The sequence below is a fragment of the Glossina fuscipes genome, unplaced genomic scaffold, assembly GCF_014805625.2.
Source record: "Glossina fuscipes isolate IAEA_lab_2018 unplaced genomic scaffold, Yale_Gfus_2 116, whole genome shotgun sequence".
Classification (NCBI taxonomy): domain Eukaryota; kingdom Metazoa; phylum Arthropoda; class Insecta; order Diptera; family Glossinidae; genus Glossina; species Glossina fuscipes.
Window position 1 is genome coordinate 522,865 of NW_023998459.1, and position 20,942 is coordinate 543,806.

Genomic DNA, 20,942 nt, shown 5'->3' on the forward strand with positions numbered 1-20,942 from the left:
AAGATAAAAAAAAATCACTCAACACTCAAATCGCTCCTGTAAAGGCGAATTTGCGAATCCCACCTACAAAACACATACATAGACAGACGGATATGGATGTTCTCATCCTTCAGGCAGTCCACTATTCGCAAAGTTCAAAAAGTTATAAGGAAATATAAAAAATTTAAAAATAATAGTAATAATAATTTTTACTTTAAAAGTTTTGTATTTAGTTTTTCAAACTTTTTTAAAACTTTTTTATAATAATAAAGCGTTTTTTTTAAGTGTATTAAAATGTTTAACAAAACTTTTTTATTCACACGCAGTAACTTTATTATTTATTTCCTCTATTTACTTATATGACGTGTTGTAAATTTTAATTGAAAATTTTGCCAGTCTTGGTTATAACGATGATTGAAAGTATCTCTATAAAATGCTCGCTTTAAAATGTGTACTTATTTGGTATAGTAAATAGATTAACGCTGAAACGGTGAATTTTGCTATTTTCTTTTTTTAAAAAAAAGAAAGAAAATAAAAGCCCGGTAAACGGAAGCTAATGAACTTAATAATAAGGAAAAAACTTGGCTTAAGGCGAATCATTTGTTAGCTACAAGAAAATGTGTTGTTATTCCTTTCCTTTGGAATATAGAACAGTTAATCGCATTACAAATTCATGCTTTCTTGTTTTATTTCTAATACATGTATGTAATATAACTTTCAACTTTTAACTGGAGCGCAGTGGATGTACCAGTTGAAAAGCAATTGCATATCAGAATAAGTTTGCTTAGATCTGTGAGCTATAAAGATTTTTAAAATGCGTGATGGATTGAAAGAAATACGTTCATACGTCATTGTTGTAGATAAATATAATTTGCCTTTGCATGAACTCGTAACGAAAATGCATAATGTTTCCACAAACTTTTTTATTGACCATCTATTAGCACTTTTCAAACTCCACGGCCGTAATTATACTTTAGCTTAATTTTGTTCTATTTGAAAATTATTTAAATCAACAAGTAAACCTGCTTTTTGCGGTAGAGAGGGACCGTAGGAAGAAGACCGCCAAAAAAAAACAAGTAAGAAAGGTACATTCGGCGAGGGCCGAATCTTGCATATCCAGAACTATGCTTTTCGTATTCTACTCTCCAAGTTTTTTTGTTTGATACCCATATCGTTGGTATTACTAAAAGAAAATTAATCCACAAGGTCGCGGTGCCCACCATATTAATTTTAAAATTAACCCGTTTTTAGACAGATAATATATTTTCCTTTGAGAAATGCACAACGTAGTTTTAAACATTCTGTCTTGTTTGCGTTATAATAAATAAGCACAAAACCTCAAAAAATTCAAAAAAAATAACATTTAATCAATTGTAATTTTGTGTGGGCATGGTCGATTTTTTTCTTTTTTGCACGTAAAGAGTGGCGTAGACTATTTCGTAAAGTAAATGTGAAAAATTTCAGCCTCCTAACTTTTATAATTTTTGAGTAATGAGTAAAAACCGAAAAATTTTTGTTAAGAAAAATTGAGTTGCGGTCAATTTATGTTCCACTGCGGGCTTCTACTCCGACCAATTTGGCCCCCTTTCAATACCAACCTGCGTGCGAATACTTTCAATATTTCTACCAAATTTGAAGTTGACATCTTGATTTTTGCGACCAAGAGAGCGCTAACAACAGACACTACACAGATACACAGATGAACAGACATTGCTAAATCAATTGCACTCTGATCAGGAATATATACACTTTATAGCGTCTCTGAAGCTTCCTTTTACATATATTACGAAAAAAAAAAAACAAAATGAGTATACCCTTATCTTGCAGTGGTGGATATAAAAATGTTCAGAAACTTCATAAATAGCAGTAACATCTTGACATTATTTCAATTGCTCGTGGTTGTTCTTTGTAACATATCAGCATTTTTTTTTTTTTGTGAAATCGCAAAGTACTCTCTACTTTATATTAAACAATTTACCTTCGATGTGGGATGCTATCATTTCTCTATAGATACGACAGGAAGTAGCAATAATGCAAGGCGGTACTAAGTAATTGCAACAATTTACCAGTGTTCGTCTTACTGTCTGTAACGCTGTTTGGCCTTCACATGTTCTGGACGATCTGGAGTGATCTCACTAAAAAAAGAAATAGTATGTATCATCGTTAAAAACCGATAAAACTATAAAGTTGTATGTGCTATGGTTGGTCCGACGTTGTCTACACAAAAACGGAAAAAATCAATTACTCCACCACACATCGGGATGCCCATCTAATATTATCAAGTATTGAAACTTCATTTTTTCTGTTTCATTGCCTTACTTTGCCTTTTTGATATATATATGATGGCGGATACAGAGCATTCGGGTGCAATCGTATATTTTTATAATTGTTCCACTTGTTGTCTATTGACAAGCAGTATTGGTTGGGGATTATAGACATAGTGGATGCAATTTTCTCGCGAAACTAAAAACAAAAACTTCAAGCCAAACTGAATGTACCTTTTTCCAGGCTTGATACTTAAAATTTATTGAGTTAGTTAAAAATTTTTAATTAAATTGTTCGCTTTTATTATATATTTCTCTTTATTCATTAAAATTTTCCATTTTCTCTTCTCTATGCGCTCTTGAGCCTTTTCAGCAAATTTATGTTTTAGTGAATGTTTAAGGATACCGGCATGAAAACATGAAAAAGACACATTCAGTTAGTCATCAAATTTTTACATAATACATATTCCATTTTTGGATACGTTCTTTCATACTATAGATCATCCTTATATCCTCACAAAATGAAGAATAGCTGTGGATGTATTAATCAGCACAAAGCATGGGATAGAACAAAGATAGCATTTGTGTTTTTTCTTGGTATTATTGATAATAATGATAATAATGATCACCTAAAAGGCCGCGAGTGGTAGTAGTTGCCCATATTTACTTAGGAAAAACTGAGCTTATATATTATGGTTTGCGGTTTTAGAAACAAAAACGTGGCAAGCCAACCAACAAGCGTCTACTATGCCTGCTGTTGAAAGATGATGACGCTCTTACAACATACCCCCATGGATACTAAAAGAAAGTGCCATAAAAAATAGTAATAGTTTTCCTTTCCTTTGCGGTAAATTGCGCAATAAAAAACAAGAAAGGATTTTCCATTAGGTTGATTACAATAGGCAAATAATAATATGTCCAACAAGAAAATGTTTATTTGATTAAAGAAAAACATATATGAATAGTTTTCGCAAACAAAGAAATTCGCAACAAGTTATACAAAAAAATGCAATTATTTGTGTCGTCATATTTTTTCTTATAAATTTTTAAATATTTCTTTTGTGAAGAATGTTTACGTTTTTACATATATTTTTAAACTCTAAGTAATAAATAAAATTATTAAATATCTTTTGTTGTTGGGTGAACAATAAACAATAGTCTTTCTTTGGCCTTTTTTCGTTCATTGTAAAGGCGCCTTTCTCTCTTCTAAAGTGTTGTTGTTGTTCATTCTGCTTATAATGAATATTTTGCTGACTTTTTTTTTTTATTATTATTAAACAACAACAGAACACAAAAGTTTTTCTTAAGTAACATGTTCGCGCTTATTGATGTGCAGCAAAATACAAAGCACAATAAACACTTGAGAATATTAAATCGTGTTGTTGGCAGATGTTAGTAAATCAAGCACATAGTGTACGTACACACTTTCTTATGTTAGATCAATGCTTGTCGACGTCTTGGCAGACTTCATATAATTTTTTTTTTTAATTTACGCACACTTACGAAGGAAGAACAAAATTGTTATATGTGCATTGAGACACGTATTTGATACCCGCCTTAAAGACGCATTTAGACCCCATTAAGCGCATGTTACGTTGCGTGTCACCTCGCCTAAGTCGACTTAGCAATGTCCGCCTTTCTACCACTCGGTTGTTATTGAAACAAAAGATTTTAGATAGCAAATTGGAATTCCTAGTTATTGGCCACAGCTTAAGAGTGAAAAGGGGCGTGGTCTGCAAAATTTTAGGACAAAATTAGGCGAAAAACGAATCGTAGCTTAATAAAATGAGACTGGCTTCTGTTTGCAGCAAATGTTTAGGGAAAGCAGACTGCCTACAAACGCGGCTTCACTTACAAACCTATTAAAATCGGAAGCAAGTATTTGCTAGGGGCATTAAGGAAGTCTGTATCTTGACTGATCCATTAACACTAACATCCCTATTCTTAACAAGTTTTTTGATGATTCCACTCAAAGATTCACCTGAAGGTAAATACAGTTTGAAACACTTACTTCTTAAGTCAGGCCTCAATCTCCGTGATCGTCAAATACTAATCGAACTGCGGGAAAATTTTCGAATTAATCAGATGCTTTATTTGCTCAACATCATTAAATCGATTCATACACTTTGGATCTATGAACGCCTTGTAGATTCTCTTGTTTTGCATTTTTGGTTGTTGGAAATGGAATGATAAACTTATGCTTGCTCGTGCCATGAATGCAGAAAATCTATGAATTATTATTTTTTGGCAAACTAACGTTTAGAATTAAATAAGCACGACAACAGCGTCTTATGTATTGTTAGGAAATTCGATATTCTCGGATACAGTTCATATCACTAGATCGTTGATACACTTTATAATAGAAAAAATACACTTCCACATTTTCACTACAAGACACTTTTATTTACAATCATTTTGTTTAAAGGTTGGACTATTTACATTTTAATTGGCAATACTCTCGACTCCTCAACTCTAATATTTTTTTCGACTCAAATATTCTTTTCCGACTGTCTCTGCCTTCCGTAAATAATCTATTTATGTACATTTTTAGGTCCATGGCTTCATTTTTAATCCGTTAATCTGCTTGTCTGCTAATCGTTTTCCTCGACCGGCAGCTCGATGACACGCCGCGAATGTTCGCTTGGATTTTCCTTCTTTAGGACATACTTCATATACTGTACACATGTTCTACTATCTAAAGTCTAAAGTATGTTTTCCAATTTTCGTAAGAACTCAGACAGGAAATTGCAATACGAAATATAAAATTTATATACGTACATGTTTCAAATCCGCAGATGAAGTTTGGATGCGTGTACGTACAAACAACAGCAATAAGTGGTAGGAAACTAAAACATTAAGAAAGAAAAATTTGGTAGATGTTATCACGAAAAACGTACGAATTGTCGCGTACGAGTTCGCGACTGGTCGCTTTATAACGAGGTTCATTCCCATGGAAATATTACTTGTTCTTAATTGTGTTTTGGTAATAGTGTATTTCATGTGCGGTTAAATATGTAAATAAGTATCTTAATGTGAAAAAATACGAGTTATATCTTAAAATAAGAGGCTTAGACCAAATTAAAAAATTTCTCTTACCTTATCACATCGGGAACTCCTTGAAGAGCAGTTATTGTCGATAAGATTTGTTCTGTTTTGCTTAACTCCTTTTGTTTTAGAAATTCATAGGTATTCTAACAAACAATAAATTTATGTATGTGCGGACCGGAATCGGAGATAGAAAATATAAGTAAATAAGAGGATAAACTTGAAAAAATGCACAAATATTTTCAATTAACCACAACATCCAAAGCAAAAATTTAAGAATTAATTTTACTATGTAAGCTTTTTCTTTCCCTTCTTTAGAATTTTGTAGCAACAAAAAATAAAAGAACAATGCGGCTTTTCACATTTTAATTAGTAGTTTTTTTGAGGACTTAGCTGGGCAGGTTTAACGTTATCGTGGTGCACTTTATTTAAACAGAACTAAATTAAACACCTGCAGAATTTATTAAATGAAAACCGATACAGAAAAAAAAAAAAAATTAAGTTAAAGGGAGTTGCTTTCGCGTACCGGATTCACCTTTCTTAGCTTTCAAAATTTACATTGGTTTTGATAAACGTTTATTTAAATTTAAACAAGCAGACAGTTATTTATTTTCCTTTTAAAAGTTGAAACATCGGAGTATAAATTTGTCAGTACACATGTTGTGGCAGTGAACAAACAAACATTGTGTGCATGTTGTATATATTATTTTTGTTATACTTAAATGAAATTCACTCGGTATGCATATGAGTTACGTCATGTAGACATATGAAGGTTTGGGGAAAAGGAATATGTATAATAGATAATTTTCTTGTGCGTTCTCCGAGTTCACTTTGTGGAGTATGTGGGCATATAAAGCACATCTTTATATATATAAAAGCAAAAGCACATACTTCAAAAGAGATGTTTTTAGTGATACTTTCTATATAAATCGTTTCATACAAATATAATAATAGGCAGTGTTATGTTGAGACATGATTTCATTTCATTATTGCTCTTAAAGTTTGCTTTTTTTCTTATAACCGTACGATTATCTTAACTAAGCAATCATGAACTGTTTACTTCGCTAGCATATATTTAACATAATTTTCAGTTAAATACTTACGCACATTAAGCAAAAAACTTAACATTTTCTAAATAATTAAGGTTAACTTTAGCCATTGAAAACTATATCTGAGAGATTTTTAGATTAGTTGAATTAAAACGCAAGTAAAATATGAAGTAGAAAAGAATCTGCAATGAACAGAATTCTCTTTAGTTAGCTTCACAAATGTCTCTCTCTCTCTCTCTCTCTCTCCCTTTCTTATTAGGCGCCAATGATGGAATTGAAACACAATATATTTTTTTTCGCTTCGCACACTAATGAGAGAAGAAACTTTGCATAAACAAAGGCTCACAATGCTCGCCAGTTTTATATTTTCTATTTCATGTTATACCTGTTTAACGTAGTTAACTATATCTTTGAAAAATCTTAGAATTCTAACAATATTCACATTTGAAATCATATCATAACATTTACTGGAGACCTGTTACATTTTTCTGAGATACTTAGTCATACAAATATCAAAAATTTTCTATCGCTTTCGTGGGTATAAAAAAATATTTCAAGAATTTCTTCCTATTGAACCTTGTTGGTGGAACATTGTTAAGTTGTGTAAGTTACACAAATGAATTGTGCAATAATTTCGGAACAAGTTTGTCAGCTTAGAGGAATAACAAAATATGAATAATAATTATTTATAAGTTATTTTCACGCACTGATGTCATCTTTTTTATATGAGAAAAATTGTTCTCAAATTAATTACATCACGAATTGTTGTGCTTCTTAAGCTAATAGATGACAATTGAAATGAATAGATATTAATTAATATTAGCGATGCCCATCAGCAGGTATGCATATAAAACGAAAGCTCATAAAGCAGTCTGTAATTATCGGGCAGTAGTGTTGAATTTAATCAATTTGTTAGCAAAAAAAACATAAAAAGTTCTTTTCAAATATTACCTACTTGACGGAATTTTTGTATTTTTCCTAATTTTTTAAAACTTGAATGCTTGTAGTTGAATATCTTTATATTTCTCCCTGTTCGCGGACGACTTGAAATTGCCGTTGCCTGTACACTCCCATAAAGTACTCTAAAAAACAGCGTATATATGACAATTTCTGCCGGATGGAAAAGCAAATTAATAAAATGATAATATTCGATGATGTTATTAAGCGTATATTTAAATATTTAAAAAAAACATTATTTTTGAAAAATATTAAAAAATGGCCACAGGGGAGCCGAGACCACAATTTCAAAAGTGCAGTAAGCACTCGTGCGTAGGTGACGCTGACTTTAATCTAAAAGAAAGCAAATAGAAACATTATAGTGAGCCACGCTCCACTACTAAATACCCTACACAAATTCGATTAATACAGTCTTTCATATAACGACTTCTGGAAATAAGGCGTTATATGAGAAGTGATCGAAAAAATGGTCCGATCTGAAACTTGGGTCAACACATGTTAGTGTACCAACCTTCGTCAAAATATGTCAAAACTTGCAAAGTGTAGGTTCAACTCAAGAATACATAAGGAGCAGACGGACAGGGGGCCGACAAGCTTAGAATTGTCGATGCAGAAAGTGATTCTGAAGGTGGGTCTATAGTAAATCATTCTGAACATTGTTTATACCCGTGTATTACAAGTGTAATATATCCTTCTACCACAAATGGTGTAGTGTATACAAAATACTTCCATCTAAGTGCCTATAGCTAGAGAATATTTTTGCAATTTTAAAAATATTGACTATTTGATCGAAAAGATTCAATTTTAGACTAAAGTAAGTAGGAACGTTTTACTTGGACAAGACCGACGATTAGATACTGCACACATAATACAGTTATTTATTCGTAATGGAAATAACACATAAAACATTGTCCATTATATGAGGAAAGCCCGCATATTGGAGGAATCTTTGTATGCGGTGGTATCCAGAAAATATCCCTCCGTGATTCAAATTCCGTAAGGTTGATTTCTACGTCAATTCAATATTATGAACTAATTTTCACCTTGAAATACTAAAAATTATTTCTTTTAATATATAAAGATTCAGTTTTCGTAGGAACGGTTATATGAGAGATTTTCCAAATTATTACTCCAGCCGAACCAAATTTTTCATATCAATTCAAAATATCCAAATACTATTACAATCGAAAACGTGGTCCGACTCAAACCATTTTCAATAGCAGTCATCCTTACATCAAAGTTCGTCAGTGTAAGAAAATTCATCAAAGTATCTCAAAAATTGCGACCTGTAATTTGAAATTTTAATGGGCAGAAATCAAATGAACAGACAGACAGGCTTAGATCGATTCAGACATGATTCAGGAAATGATTCCTAAACATCATCAGAATCAGAGAATCATCATCAGAGAATCAATTTCTGAATCATGTCTGAATCGATCTAAGCCTGTCTATAATAAAAGGTAAGTCTGTCTCAAGCCCTTCTACGTCCGTACAAACTTAATATACTATGCACTACTAAGGATGTGTGGCATAAAAAGGGTGCCTTCTTGTTAACAAATAAAGTCAAAAGCAGGCACTTTCGAGCATAAAATCGTCGAAAAAAATGACTGGGGAAAAATATTTGAACATAAATTGATTTTCAAACTTGACGTTCAAAACACGCATAGAATATTTGTTTATTTATTTCTTTTAAGTGAGTGACCGTCACCGTAGCTGACAGTTCACTTGTTTTAATTGCATAAGAAGGACATTTTTTTCCATAAAATAATTTTACAGAATTTTTTTGATGGCACATGTAAGCCATCGTTATTGGCTTACTCCTGTTAATCTCAGCAAAAAAAAATATATATATATATTTCTTTTAGCATGCCTGGAACGAAGTTCAGCGAGTCGGCTGGCAAATGGAAATTATGCAGATTAAAATAAATAAATATTTAATGTGTGTAGTTACAGGTTTATAGTCAGAAAGGGATTGTATTTTGGACAGGAGGGATCAAAATTCGCGAAGAAAATACGAGGGGGAATTGTGCACACAATACCGATAATCGCAATATCACATTTGATAATTTCTGTAACTATGAGCTGAACTTATATTTATGTGGGACTTGCATCAACGAATAAATTATTTCTTGAATTTTAAAGATTTCTTAGTTTTTATTTCTTAATATATTTTACCTTGTCACATTAAGCGATTCGCATCATTTTTTTTTTAACTTTAAACGCATTTTTTGAAATTGAAAATAATTAAATATTTATTCAATTTACAAGAATGGATTTCAACTGTTTGCATCTCAAATGACATGTGTACGCAAATCATAGTCTGTTTAACTGACTCGCTCATGTATAAATTTGTAGAGGAGTAAAGCGTTAATGAATTTAACACAAATTTCATTATGTTTATTATAAATTATAAAGCATGCGAGCTTATAATGATGTTCATGTTCATTCATTTTATAACATTATCGGGGGATGGTAAGTTACGAAAAATTTTCAAAATGTGTGAAAAATAGTGTTCATTATAATGCAAAGCGAACGTTGAAGCTCTTACCAAAACATATTTTGAGCCACTGGACATCTTAATGCTGCTGGAATTATGATTTTTGTTTTCGTTTTTTTGTTCTTGCGCCAGCTGTTTATTTGCATATATTCGTTGTTTGAGATGATTGCAAAGCTAAAAGCTTAGTGTCGTCAATTCCAGGGATTATGCTGACCACGGTTAAAACATGCATTTCGTGAGATGAATCGAGATCAAAGATAGTTAGCAAAAGTTCCGATTATGTTCTTGGATTTCTTTTATGTTGTCTACTATACAGGGCATCAAAAATCTTAAGTCTCTGCTTCGTATTAACCACCACTCAATATCATTTTGTTGTCATCTTCGAGGGAATAGGATGTATGGATTCCGTATCCCCTTTGATGTATGATGCGCCCTGTTTTATCGGACAATGAAAAATAGAAGACAATTGATCAATTTAACATCTTATAATGTTTGCAAATAGTATATGATTTAATGGGAATATATTTATACTTTTGAAAAAATTGATTCTTATCCACTTTATATTCGTGTTGCTATTGTGCGTTTTGCACATACGTTTCTCCCATTAGTGAAGATGAAAATTTTGAACGGTCACACGATAAATAAGATACGTGGAAAGATTGGATATAAGCTCACTTGCTTGTGAATTATTGTTTTTTTACTATCGGTTTAAATATAAATGCGGTATAATTATTATTAGTACGATAATATATTGCAGTTGAATGAATATTGCAAATTTATAAAAAACTTTAATATTAAACTCTACGAATTTAAGCATTTATTAATTTAATGAAATTGATCGAAATTCCTGCTGCGGTGGAATATATTTTGGTTGCGAATGGCGTAGTTACACTTTCGGATCAATATTTGTTCAATCTTTAAGCTGATGTACAATAATGCATGTCATTGTTGTGGGTTTTCAGCTGATTCTACCTTTAATGTCGTGATCTGTATACTTGTTCTATGCAACACTACGGAATAAAAATGTACCAATTTTGGTATTCCATTTATAGCATAAAGAAATATAAATTAAAAAATGCGTACATTCTTAACAAATCTTAAACGTCATCTTTGACTTTCTATCTACTAAGTATTTGTTAAAAGAAATTCAGCCGGATAGGTAAGGTAAAAATATAAATTGAAATGCTCCCTTCCTGTCCCTTGTGTCCCCCTTCAAAAGTATGCTGTTTTACGATGTAAATATTAAGATTTGTTAAATTTTTTTGTTGAGAAGATCTGCGAGAGAGATCCCATATTGTATTCTGCACATAATTTTAACTAAAGTAAAAAGTTGAGTAGGTTTAGACCTGTCTGTCGCTGTTCACATCATCCTTACGGATTTACAATATTGCTAGGAACGAATTTCGAATTTAAAATTGTTCTTATTGCACTCATCAAATAATTTTGAATGCCTTTCAGCCGGCCACTATTGACAAAAAAATTAATAATTTTATCCTGTTTTTTAAACTATAACCTCAAAATCGCGTAACTTCTGGTTCACTGCTTTAAGTTGTGGCTTTAATTATAATTAATTAAATCAGCTAGACCGCAGCAAATGGGTTATAAAAATATGGAATCGGTTTGTGTGAGAATCGTTGAAATTTAGATGAGATGCGCTCTATTTTGAAACCAAATGTGATTCCCAAATTTATTGGCGATTATTAAAAAATTTTGGAAGTTGCTTCTTATCTTTTCGTATTAATATTCAAGATAATAAATGCGAAGAGGACAAGTCGAAACTGAATGAAAAATATAGTACAGAAAATGTCTAGAATTTTCGACTATATTCAACAAATATGTGATGCGCTAGAACCGAGCTAACGGGTACTTGTTACATGTCCTTGGACAAAATTCCTTTACCCCTCAGTGCGATCGATCAGACTTAGTAGATAATTAACATTATGTGGTAAAGTTTATAACTGGCCTAGTTACAGATTTTATAATATTTACTCTACACTTATCCCTATGCTTGCATTATGTGATATTGATATGAAAAGCGAGTTGACAAGAAGCAATGAACAAATTGAGTTTAATTGAGAACCCAACGAAAAAAAACATTTCTATTTTATCGCAGCAAAAACAATACTTAACCAAATTACATAAGTTGCTCAGTTTTCCATTTACACTAAAAAAAATCGAGACGTTGTCGTGTAACGGATCAATTTTTCATATAAACGGAGAGGTGTTGGTACGTGTCGTACATATAATTGCATGTGAACGTGTCACATATATTCTACTTAAAGGACTTAAAATTGTTATCATGTATAACTGCAGGCGCAATCTGATTTTTATATATACCGTAAAAAAAATGTAAGCACATGGCAGTTTATATAATAAAACCGCATAGGCTCTTATAGGATTATCATTGTGCCGTGGCGGCTGCAGTCGAAATTTGAAGAACATGCATAGTTCACGCTTAAAGGAAGTTTTTTTTTGTTTTATTTAATTTGAACTGAAAAATTAAGGAAAAGTAAAGTTTGCGTTTCGTAACCCCATTTTTATATATACCATGAACGAATGGAGATATACTGCGTTTTTCACTGCATTAGTAACATACAAAAATTGTCTGTCAATAATACAATAGAATAAGAGAAATAATTTTGCCAGCATACTAAAGGCCTCTAGCTCGAAGCGTATAAGCAGAATAGGGTTACGTATTAGACAATTACTTAGATATTATCTTCAAGTCTTCAGAAGTGAAATAAATAAAGAAGACTTTTTCAATATGCATGCCTCAGCTTGAAACTTAGAAGCTCGAAGCTTAAGATCACCAATGTAGCGTATCATATATACTTTGTATATTTATTCACTTAAGAAGTTCCAAGATTGTGCCTCCTGGCGAACGTAGCTCTAATATCAATGTTTACCTTTGTCGATGAGTTTCTTCTTTTGCTATTTCTTTCCGCTGTATCCCGTTTTCGTTCTATATTGCAGCGTGTGTTTGCTTTCAAGTATATGTAAAAAAATTTTTCATTATAATAATTTTTTTTTTTCGTTGTACGCGATGGAAGAAATAAATGAACTGAAATGCATATATGGGAGTGCAGAGATGCTCATGGTATGCTAGACACGTTTTAAATTCTATTTATAAGCAGGTATGGGTCGTAATGTAATATCTGCATAGATGGAAGTATTTTTTCTGTTAAATATAAAAAAGAATAGCTTAGAATTGATGAGTTTTAGTTTCATTTCAAACGTTTTTGATATCTATATAAATTATTTTTAATATACTTTTTTTTTGTTATTATTATATATATATTTTTTTAACATTTATAAAGAGCTTTGTAATTTCAAATATCCGGCTTTCAGTTTTTTTTTTCTTTTCGTTAAGGTTCACGAATTATTTGCTCTGGGTTAAGTCAAGTGTATAAAAACAAAAGCTTAACTCCAAAAATATAAAGAGAGAAGGAAAACAATCTTTACAAAGTTCTGTAAGTTTTTTATTCGCTAGCCAGCCGTGTATTAAAAGGTCTGCACATTTCTATGAAAGTTTATAAAAGGAAGCCAAAGGAAAAGTTTTTACATAAAAGATTCACACGTACTGACATACACACACACAACATGAAAAATCACAAGCATTTTGTTTTTTTGCCATTCATCCTATTTCCCTATTAATTCCTTCGCCCGTTTATTCATCATTCTGGTTGCTGTCATATTGTATATAGGTTTAAGCCTGCTATGATATGGCGACGACTTCGTAAAGTGGGTACTTTAACCTCTTACTTGTGCTTATTGTGTTTCACTCGTTTTCTATATTTACATTAGAGTGTGTGTAAATGTTATTTTACAGATACTTCCGTATTTATTAACAGTTTTGCCTACGTGTGCAAACAATTCTTCATTTATTTTCTTTGTATTCAATGAATTGGGGGTCTGTCTGTGTTTTAATGTTAATGTTCAGTAAACATGTCCTTGCCGCCGTGATTTACAGACAGTTTCTATGCTAATATGTCAGTGTAACATATATTTTTTATATAACAAGAAAATAAATACTAAGTTTTTTATATTTCTCTATTATTTTCTATTTATCATTGCGTTGGGTTGGGGTATACTCACTTATATTTTTTTTTATATAATTACGCGATGGATTACTCAAATCTTTGCAACACAGGGATTTAGGCAACGAAGAATCCCATAAAGTTCATTTTTATTATGCGATCCACAACTACAAATAGAGTGATGTTGATTTCGCTACGTCTGGTTGGAATCACTATCACTGTACGGCAAAACTTCTTCTTTTTTTTCTCAATAAGCCCATATAGCGTATAAATTCTTGGTCCGTTTCAAATTTGCAATGCACCTAAACATGTCCGCCCGTTCGTCTGTCCATACGTCTGCCTGCGTAACTGTGTAGTATTTGCGGTGAACATTCTCCCAGTAGCGAAATCTAAGATATCGTCTATAAAATTGCAAAAAAATTTGGAAGTGATTTCACTTTTCCCGAGCACACGTGTAGAACGCCCACAAGCGCATGCGCACAAAGCTTTTATTTTGAAAATAGAAAAAATCAGCTGCGCCCACTTCATTTTATAGAGCATGAAAATTTATGTCTTCCTTTTTCTTGTCTCTTTCAAGATAACGGTGGTAGGTGTATAAGAGTCAGTAACAATCGAATATAATTTTCCTTACTTGTTATACGCACCACTGTAAGGTGGCGGGTATGTTCATTTTGGTTTTTTTTTCATAACGTATGTAACAGCCAAAAGAAAGCTTCAGAGACCCTATAAAGTGTGTATATTCCTGATCAGCGTGAAATTGCGAGTTGATTTATCCATGTCTGCCCGTCTGTGTGTCGGTGTGGTGTTTGTTTTTGGCACTCCCCTGATCGCAAAAATGAAGATGTCGTCTTCTATCTTGGAAATTTTGCACGCAGGATGGTATTGAAAATCGGCCAAATTGATCAGAGCAGCAATCCGCAGTGGAGCGTAAACTGAAAACAACTCCGTTTTTCTTAACAAAAATTTGTGGGTTTTTGCTCGTTACTCAGAAAATGTAAAAGTTAGAAAGCTGAAATTTTCTGCATTTAATTTACGAAACAACCTACTCTTTACCTTTTACGTTCAACAATGAAAAAAATCTGTTATGCCCACAAAAAGTTACAATTGGTTAAATTTTATTGTTTTCACTTTTTTGAGGTTTTATGCTTAATTATTATAACGCAAACAAGGCAAAATGTTTAAAACTATGTTGTACACTCTGCAAATGTAGATATATTATCTGCCTAAGAATGGGTTGATTTTAAAATGAATATAGCAAGCACCGCGATCTGGTGGATTGATTTTCTCTTAATAATACTAGCTATATGGGTATCAAACAAAAGAACTTGGAGAGTAGAATGCGAAAATCATAGTGCGGGGTATGCGCGACTCGGCCCCCGTCGAACGTAACTTTTTTTAAGATTTTTCTTACAAAGAAGATAGAAGAACTCGTGATTCTGAAGTATCGTATATTAATAATAGTGGATATTTTCAGTAGTTATGTAAAACTGTGTTTTATGCTCAGGAACGATATTAAACGGATTATATGAAAACAAAATTTCAGTTGGCATTCAGTTAAAATTTTAAGTAACATACAATTATCACTTTATCGTGGTAATCATTCAATGTGGCAGTTGTCTGTCTTTTGCAGCAGAGATTTTTAAGAGATTTCATTTCATTTAAATATCGCGTACTAATGGCATTTACCTGATTTTTCGTTTTGTTTTGGTGAAATAAAATGAAAATCTCTTGTTTCGTTTTTGAATCTAATATTACATATATATGCACAATGAAGAAATGTGCAGGTAACAATCATAACAAAAGTTTGCCGCTACAAAAGGCGAAGCCCGTTAAGGCGAATATAAAAAATTCTTTTCAAGCCAGGCGTAAAATTTTTCTCTCAGTGTATTTTCTATTTGCTTTTGAATTATTTCTCTTCTTCTTATTTCTTAATGTCCGCATTTTTTTCGTACAACCACGAAAACTCCTCTATAAATTTTTTTGCTTCCCCTTTCTGTTATGCTTTAAGTCGTCATAATATTTCTTAAAATTGTTTCTCTCAAGAGGCGTTGTTAAGACTGTAAAAAGGCGAAAAACATATGAAGCAAAGAACCATTTGTTTACCATGGAGAATAGAAAAATAATTCAATTTAGTCATGTATCGAATTTGAAGTTTATGTTGTTAATATTATGGCCGCTAAGCGAAATGCTGCAGAACGAAATTTGAAACTATACACTTCTTTATAAAAATGATTTTGCGCACATGATACGCTGAATTTATCATTTCAAAGACGACACAATTTTATTTCTATAAGTAAGCAATTTTTACGGCTAGGATAGCATAATACCGTGTTCAAGAAGTAAAGGGAACTTTATCAAAAAAAAAAATCAAATACTTTTGTTTCTAGGTTGATGTAACTGTCATTAATATTTGGCGGCCTTTTCCTGTCATTCGCTATGTTAGCTTACTAATTAAAGGATCTCTTCTGCTAAAGTCCTCACACACATATAAACACATCTTTTTTTAAGGTTTCTGTTTTTCAATGAGCAGTAACACAGTGGATGTTCCGTGTAAGTAACACGATAATGGTTAGAGAGAAAAAAATGGGAAATGGGAGGGCTAAATGGTGGTCGATGCACTCATATAGTATGCTCGACTGATCAATGTGCGCATTGTAGCTGTGGCTGCACACCAATCAGAGGTAAAGTATAGGCTATCATAGTGAGAATTGTAGTAAAATATTATGTGCGTATATTGTATATACCCTATTAAATATAATGTCGTGTATAACAATATGCTTCAATGATTTGTTTTACGTCAAAAAGACATCGGTGGCTTTTTTGAAGACTTTGCTAGAAAAGACTTTCTTTCACTGTCATTTGCAGTCGGTGCGACTAACGTTAAAGTTATCATTTATCGCACTTTTTTTGATATCTGCTATGAAGAAAATAGCTAAAGGTCACGATTCACCTTGTGTTTTATGTTTTTGGACAACACCAATCTATGTTCCCTTTAACGAGAAACTATTGAAAATAGAGTTGAACACGTGTCACGGCATGTAAATATTATAATATAAAGCATAGAAAGACGACCAACGAGTGACAGTTATTAACCCTCGTTTTGGTCGATCGTTAATGGCTGAGCACAAAAAGTGTAGGCTTAGCGACAAGCGCGTGTGCAATGCCCCCAACGGAAAAAATTTACCTTTCTTTGAAAAGACTGCATTCAGCCTGGATTCGTAAATAGAAAAATTGATAATCGGAAATATTCATGTTCTCGAACACCATTCTTCATTAAGTTAGTTGATAAACTATAATAACTTTTGACGGTCACGCCGAACGGATATTATCAATAAATAATGTTTCAATTAACCTATTGAAAATTCCCTGCGTACTGAGCTTCAGAATGCTATTCCTATTATTCGAATTGCAATATATTCCAAGGAAAAAAATTGAAATCGTTCGAGTTATGTTATAGAACTCTTTAAAAAATTGTGTTTCGTCAAAAACCTGTGAAATGTTTCAAAATACTCGTATACTGCTGAACAGCTACATTCGAAAAATTAATTTCTTGGATCATTTAAAATCTTGTCACACCCAAATTCATCTTTTAATACCATTGAAACAAAACAAATTGATTTTCTCAAAAATCTAGATGGATGTTGCCCTTTTCAAAGAATTGCTAGACATTGCTCAATCGCCAGCAATAAATATTCTTTGTTTTGGAATTTCCAAAGATTACATATTTCTACGTATCAAAATTGTTTTATAAAATCAATATATGCCGTATAATAGATGCAAGAATAGTGTCCAGATTCAAGCAAGCTTTAAAAATAAAAACAACTCGTGGTCGTATATCATAGTTAGTGGATGTTAAGCATTTAGGTTATCAATGCAATATTGTAACAGATACTCGTCTACATCAGTATTCCTATGCACCTACGACTCGCTGCATTGTATAACTTTATTTACAAATACATATCTCATTCTCTCTAGATTTGTGTTTAATTTCGTTTTCTTTTCTATACATTGGCTTGTCCTACTAACTAGCGGCATTGACTATTGGTCGTCATTACAGAAAGTATTGCTTTCTTGTGAGGCCGGGGAAAGCAATAGTTTTAAATAGTATTTTTTCGCATACCGTTGGTAATTAGTACAACCTTGTCAAGCAATAGCAATAAAAGCAACAACAACAAAAAAAAAAAAACTAAATGTGCCCATATATATATATATATATATATGTATACTCGACCAATTGTTGCAACTTACCTCATTTTTTTATTTGTTTCTCATTTTCTTTTTTGCCATTATTGCACACAATTGCTAATAGAGATTTTCGTTTTATCTATTTGTGTCAATTGTTGCATACACGTAACTGGGTACGTACATACGTGCAGTTAGCTAATAGTAAAGAATTTGAACGGTGTCGGCATTATCTTCATCATCATCATCATCATCATCATCATCATCATCATTAAAAATTGTATATTTGTTTGTAGATGTATTGAATTATTTCAATATATATACATATACTGTAGAAGCAAGTCAAGGTGTTGTTTAACCTCAAAACAATCCATAAAATCAGTCCAATACACGTGTGAATGAACAATCTAAGGTTTCCCTTTCTATTGGCTGGCACATAACATTTAAGGTAAGCTTGTTGTTAGGAGGAAGAAAGTCGCAGAATGGAATGAATAATATAATTGCATCGAAAGATGATTAAACTACACGATTGAAAAACTTGAACTTCAGCTAAAGCAGACAAAATATAATAAAGAGAAGCAATAGGAAATTGAAATAATTTATTTCTTAATTGTTTTCTCGTTTCTAAGCCCTTTTTCTTTTAAAATGCTTCATATCCACATAGAATACATTTTTGTATCTTCCTTTTAAATAATTCGGTATAAATCATCATTGAGTGTAATTGAGTGTAACCAATTTCGATTGGTGTTAAACGGAAGTGCACATTACGTCTGTTTGCACATATTCGTTGCTGTTGTCATTGCGTACGGTTCTGCATTTATTTTTTTTTCTATTATGAAACAAACTTAGACAGCAGTACAACATATTTTTTTATAAAATATTACCCAAAAGTGTATGCAAAACATATATCCTTTTAGGGTGGAGAAACATACCAAAGTAAATAGCAGGTGTTTCGTGTGCAACCACTAGGAAAAGCAATAGAGATAGGTTTATGAAAAAAAATCAATGTAAATCATGCGCTGAATGAGTTTCAAATGGCCGCTAAAACTTAAACGAAATTCCTATTATGGGCTAGATCCAGTGCTTGGGGTGTATTGGATTTAAACATTTGAGTATATACAACGTTTGGGCACAAGTGACATGAACCGAAGTCGGATGCACGTTTCGTATTTTTTGCAAAATTTTTAGAGACACAGTTCTGCTTATGACAAAAAGAGAGTACTTTTTTTTTAAATAAAGTTTTTTTTTCCTTTTATTTTGTAGTGACAGAGGATGTCCCTTGTGTATGTGACATGGTGGCAATAAGAGAGAAGTGGGGCAAAAGTTATGGCGTGATTGCAGTCAAGTACATATATTAGGTATATTAGAACGTATAGGTATTACGCCTTCAAGAACTGAGCACTCGCTACAGCTATGGATAGGTACAGTCTGCCATACTGAGATTTGAAAGCGTTAAGACAAACTTGGCTGGGCTATGCGGCCAACTAATCTGTAATTGACTTTGGGAGCTGCGTTTTCGTTCACGACACCTGCGCTTCAAGCACACGCTTTTCTTATCACCCCTGGCATATTTGCTCTACCAGCATGAATAGTGACATTATCTCAACTCAATCAACCCAGTCAGAAGACAACCGTCATTCAATCCATGATTGTGACCTCATCTACAAAAAAATTAGCTTTTCTTTCTTTTGCATCTTATTAGTTTTGAAAAAGAGCGATATTTTTTTGAACAAACAACACAAAAAAAATCTGTTATTAGTTATTTACAATTTGTAGTAGACTTCCAACGAAAATGCACATATTTTTTGGATCTATTTTAAGCCATAATCATTGAGTTTATCTTTTGAAATGGCTACACTTACAATTTCAAAGTATGCTCCCTTAAGGTGCTAGATATCGTGGACTGTTTTCATTGCTTCTTTTGCTAATCTCATAAACCCGATAAAACTTGTACGTGCATGGCCAACACACAGTAAGATCGTTAACAAAATGGGCCATAACATTTTGTTTAAAAGAGTGAAAAGAATTTTTATTTTAAAAACACGTGAGTAACCTTTTGCGTTGCCCCAACTCTCATTTAACATTCATGTAATTCAGTTGTATATAAATTAAAGTGCCTGTTGTAATTGTTGCGGTGCAGTGGTATATCTTACATTGTCGCGAAGAGGCTGCGCACTTTCGGACGGATAATCCACAATTTTATTCAGGGTCCTATAACATCCGCTATGCTCTCTCTTGGAAAATGGTGCAATATCCGATGTTAACTATATTTTACTAAAATTTATTGCAAACCTCCCTCTGCAATTATATCATTTATTTAAGGTTTTATATTAAGTTAATGTTTAATGTATCGCCAATTGTTTCTTTACACCTTCAAGAACTCTAAAGTTTTATCGTTGATAAGCAAAAAATTCTGACGCAGTTTAGTCATGTCCGCCTATCTGCAAATTCGAACCCTAGCAACCAAGTATGTATCAAGAATTTCTATCTTTTTTTTTTTTGCTCAACTAAATCCTTCTAATTAGGGGAATTCGCTCGAATTTTTGGATCGCAAGTTATTAAAGTTGCTTGTTATGATCTTTAAGTGATTTATAAGGATACGGAAGTCCATAATTTCTGATACTTTCGAAGAGCAATGCTAGTTTAATTTTGAATAAATAACGCATTAGTTTGCGATTTAAATTTGATAAAAGAAAAAACCCTTTGGTTTTTTTCGTTTGGTCTTTTTTCTAATCAATCAACCTTAAATAATCCTATCAGAAAATATATTTTTCTAATTCTCTTTTGGTATTTTTGTTTGCTTTGTATTTTTATTATTATACGCCTTTGTAAGCCAGGCATAGCTTTCAAACGTTCATTGACTCTTTTTTTTTTTTTTCTTATTTTTAGTAAAGGTCAAGCATGATGGTAGAGTTTTTTTCACATTGCGGAC

At 32.3% G+C, this 20,942-nt stretch overlaps 2 protein-coding genes across 5 annotated transcripts in view; both read left to right on the plus strand.

Annotated features, from left to right (window-relative positions):
- LOC119640220 overlaps positions 1 to 20,942 on the plus strand; it is an 89,590-nt gene that overhangs the window by 3,935 nt on the left and 64,713 nt on the right. The window lies entirely within an intron of this gene.
- Positions 13,233 to 20,942, plus strand: part of LOC119640222 — a 29,813-nt gene continuing 22,103 nt past the window's right edge. The window contains exon 1 of the mRNA XM_038038096.1: positions 13,233 to 13,261. The gene's annotated coding sequence lies outside the window, so the exon portion shown is untranslated. The remainder of the gene's footprint in view (positions 13,262 to 20,942) is intronic.